At 48.4% G+C, this 4,407-nt stretch overlaps 1 protein-coding gene across 1 annotated transcript in view; it reads left to right on the forward strand.

The window, feature by feature from the left end:
• Positions 1-535: 535 nt before the first annotated feature.
• SLC25A39 (solute carrier family 25 member 39) overlaps positions 536-4,407 on the forward strand; it is a 14,444-nt gene continuing 10,572 nt past the window's right edge. The window contains exon 1 of the mRNA XM_019665671.1: positions 536-594. The gene's annotated coding sequence lies outside the window, so the exon portion shown is untranslated. The remainder of the gene's footprint in view (positions 595-4,407) is intronic.

Raw genomic sequence — 4,407 nt, forward strand, 5'->3', positions numbered from 1 at the left:
CTTTGTGTGATTTAATCTCCGCTTTCTCATTTGTAAAACGGGAGATTGCATGGGAGAAATCTGTGTTCTGCTCCACACTAGTCATTACACGCAAGGACTCAGTTTCCTCCTCTATAAAACGGGAAGAGTAATCTCTTGGCTGGTGGCTGTGAAACTTTTGGGGTAAACCATAATTTTGAGGCTGTAAAGGACCTTAATAGAGGCCGGGTTTTCGCCTTAACCGACAGTTTATAAAATGATTTTGTGTCATTTCAGACCTCAGCTTCGTGTGGTAAGGAAATGTAAAGGGTGCCTTCCCGCCAGCTCTTTAGGCCAGCGGCCACTTCACCGGTTACAGATTGCACTCTCTCCGCCCCTAAATTCGGTGGGAAGTCGCTAAGTCTTTTTCTCAGGGAAAGCTGATGGTTGGCCCCTGGGAACCCACACGCTAACGCCGCGTGCGCTGGCTGGCTGGGCCTCTCCCGGGGCCCGACGCGACCATTTCTGGGTGTGAGGGGCGGGGAAGCTGGTGACGTCAAAGTCGCGGCCTACCCTTCTTAAAGGCGCAGACTCGCACCGTCGTAGGACAATCTCAGCAGCCGAAAAGTTTGGAAGGTAAGGCAGGTGGTGGTGTCTCGCACCCGGGGAAGAAATGTGAGTCTCCCTAAGAAGCGGGATCAGAGACGTCGGCGTATGATTTAAACCCACCTGCCATCTCGGGAAGCAACCTGGTGCATGGGAAAAATACCTAGCCGGTTCCAATTCCGGACTCAACTTCGAGCCTCAGTTTCATCTTCTGTAAAATGGGATGAATAAATAATAACCTACTCCTAAAAGTTTTGAGACTTAGAAGAAATAACGGTGTCAGAGTAACCAACACAAAAACGTCAACCCCTTCTCCCCTATTCATCCTCTCTTGTGCAAAGTAGGACTCCGAGGCCCAGAGCGGGGTTGTAACTTGCCCAAGGTCACGGGGAGGTGGGAGAAATCCCAGGTTGAACCATTGTCTCCCGGCTCCAGGGCCAAGCTTTTCTCTCCGTCCAGCCTGCCTGGCTCGGGTTACAGCTCGCCTAACCCCACTGCCCACATCCGCAGGACACCCTGCAGCTAGTCGAGTGGTTTTTTTAGAGCTAAATGGGGATGATGCTAATTCCTGTTGGATGCGGTCTCGGTGAAGTTGTAAAAACCCCAGCAGGGAGCCCGGCGAGTAAATGTTTGCCATTACTCTGATCGCCCTCAGCGTTGGGATTGATTCAACCCGCCGCCGCCACGCAGACACGGCCACTAATGAAAAGGGGGAGAGCGGTAACCCACGCTTAGTCTAGAAAGTGGTAGCGCTGGGACTCCCGATGCAGCGCCCAGCCGGCGGGCTGATGAAGTGGGGTTTGTGAGAATAGGCTATTATGCGGCGCTGCCGCCAGGTCACGCGCGANGTCCTTTGTGAGGTTCTCCATAGAATCAGACCCAATTCCTGCTTTTGGTAATATATGTTTTGTAACTCTCCTTTAATAAATTTTCAGAAATGGCATTCATAGACAATATAATTTTCCTATGCACGACATTTTTTAGAAACCTGTATAAAAAGTTCATATAGTAAGTATATAATACTTATATTACACATATAAAGTATTTTATATATAATATACTGTATAAAGTAATGTAGAAGGGGAAAAAAAGAAAGTAACTTAGAATAAAATAACATGCACTTCTTTATGTGAAAGCTCAGGCTCGACTCCACGAGAGAACAGAAACTTGCAGACGCACACAAATCACTGGCGTTGGAAAACTAGAGCCATAAATATAGACTCGTACTGGAGCGTTATGTTAGCAACTCAGCTCACATGGGCCAGATAGCCACAGGGATCTTCCAAAGTTGTGAATGACCCTTGGTAAAGTTCTAATGGAGACAGAGCCAAATCTTCCTTAGGGTTGCATGGTAGTTTTATTCCTGGAAAATTCAATGTATTTTAAAACCATTCGAAAAAGATGTGGGTGAAACAGAGCTAGCTAGGAACAAGTTTTCCCAGAAAGACAGGGGGAAGTTGAGAGGTGTACAGGACAATTCCTTGTTGTGTCCCAGTGTCCTACACTTTATAAGATATTTAGCATCACTGTCCTGCCATCGGTCAAACGCCGAGGGCCCCAATCTTTTGACAACCACAAACTAAAAAGACCTCATCAATTTCCTAAATGTCCCCTAGGAGGCGGTAGCGCTCTGATCGAGAACAACTGCCTGGCACTTTCTCCAGCGCTCTACTTTTTAATTTAACTCTATCTTTGAGATTGTTTTACATCATGATGTGGAGATCTGCATCCCTTTCAAGGCTGCGTGGTATTCGTCATATGAAGGGACTGTCATGCTGTTCCCCTTCCACGGCATTCTGTTACAAACAAGGCAGCCATGAAGGTTGAGCTGGTGTCATTTAGCACATGTGCAAGTGGACGATGGGTGGAGGAATTCACAGAAGTGGCCTGGCTGAGTCACAGGCTTTGGGCAGCTGTAATTTTGATAGTTATGGCCAAAAACTGCCTTCCACAGAGGTAGCTTAATCCATATGCCCCCAGCAGAGCAGGAGACAGCCTGTCCCAGGCTGGGGGTGGGGGTGGGGTGGGAGTGGGGTGTCAATTCTGAAAAGTCTTAACCAGGACATGTCCCCTCTGAGGGCCACCTCCTCAGGCCACACACAGGGTCCCTCCAGTAAAGTCTTGGGTGTCCAAAACCTCCCTAACCCACCTTCTCAAGCCATGGGCCAAGGGAAGGTAGGAAGGCCTTTCCCTAGGTAGGCTGATCCTGGCAATTACATTTATTTATTTTTTAACCTTCCAAAAAAGGCAGCTTTGTTGCTCTTCTGATTCTGAAGTAATACATATATATGTGTTTCAGGGGTGGAGGGGATGCCTTTCCCCACCAACTTCTTATTCTGAAAATTTTAAAAGCTTCAGAAAAAACGAGAATGGCACAATGAACACCCATATACCCTTCACCTTGATTCACCAGTTGTTCACGTTTTGCTACATTTAATTNGATCGCCCAGCGATGGGGTAGGGTCCGGGAAGACACAGGGTAGGATGGGGTGGGCTGACTTCTCCCATCCAGATGTGGGAGCATCTGCCTCCTACAGGAGACGGACAGGGCATTCCCAGTTTAAAGTTTCAGTTTCTTATTATATATTCTGAGAGCAGTGAGTGATCTGGAGAAAAATTTCCAGGTGGGCACAAATATTGATCCCAGGGGGGCCTCCAGGACAGGCAGGTGGCAGGTGGTAGGGGACAGGAGTCAGCTCTTTCTTACAACCTGGACAATGGGCTGGGATCCAAGCCGTGAGACAGCGTCATTGCCTGCTGCTCTCAACTTCCAGCTGTGCCTCTTGCCAGTTAGGGGACTTTGGCTTATTCCTTGACCCTTCACGCCTTCGCCTGCGTAACGGAGTAATTGTAATGATCTACCAGGGTTGATCAATGAGGACTGACTGCTAGCACATCTATGTAAATTGCCAGGCACATAGTCGTTCCTCAATAAACTGTAATTTCCTCCTCTATCACTCCTGTGTTTGAAAGAATTTTGACAACCAAACTGCATTTACTCAGAACTAAGGAATTCATTTTCTTATTAAAATCTACAAAATCAATGATAATAAAATCTGACCCCACTAGAGCGCATAAAGAAAATCCAGCCAAATCCAAGACAGGGGCTCAGGTCCTCCAAACCCTTCCCAGGTGCCCACATATGAGGAAACCCTGCCTCTCCTCTGGAAGTGGTTGGGCACTGATCCTGCAAAGCTTGGGAGGGACGGGGCCCCATGGGTGATCAGGCCAGTGTCATGCCTCCTGGTGGGTACAGGGAGTACCCTTCCTTCACCCTGTGCCTTTCTGTGAACTTGAGAATCTCCTGGGGGCATCTGTACCCCTGAGTGGTTGCTGCATTGCTGGTAGACACCAGGAGTTGGAGCTCAGCTTTTGTCAAGGGCAGCAAGAGGACAGGTTGAGTCATGGAAATGGAAGGTTGCTTGGGTTGTGAGCACTGTTGACTAGTTAGAGCTGGGATGCTAATTAACTCGAGAGCTGGGTGGGGTGGGGGAAGTGAAATAATGAAATGGAACGATGTTTTGCATGCCTGCTCAGCACACATCACTAAGTTCTTATAACCACACTGGAGAGTATTATCTCAGTTTTAAAGATGTAGAAGACGTTGAGGGTTTTAGCTAGGGTCTCCCAGCTATTAAGCAGTGGTGTCGGTATCTGAGTCCAAGCCGATCAGACCCCAGAGCTTTTGCCTGCTACACCAGGCCCCACTGAATGCTAACAACAGTGCAGCCCCATCCTCCCTCGCAGCCCTTCCAGCCTACCTGAGCTTCCCTGGCCCATCTCCTACGGGTCAGGAGATACCTGCTCCAAGTCACTTGGGCAGGTTACTTAACTCCTCTGAGA

The sequence above is a fragment of the Hipposideros armiger genome, unplaced genomic scaffold (genome assembly GCF_001890085.2).
Source record: "Hipposideros armiger isolate ML-2016 unplaced genomic scaffold, ASM189008v1 scaffold_447, whole genome shotgun sequence".
NCBI lineage: Eukaryota > Metazoa > Chordata > Mammalia > Chiroptera > Hipposideridae > Hipposideros > Hipposideros armiger.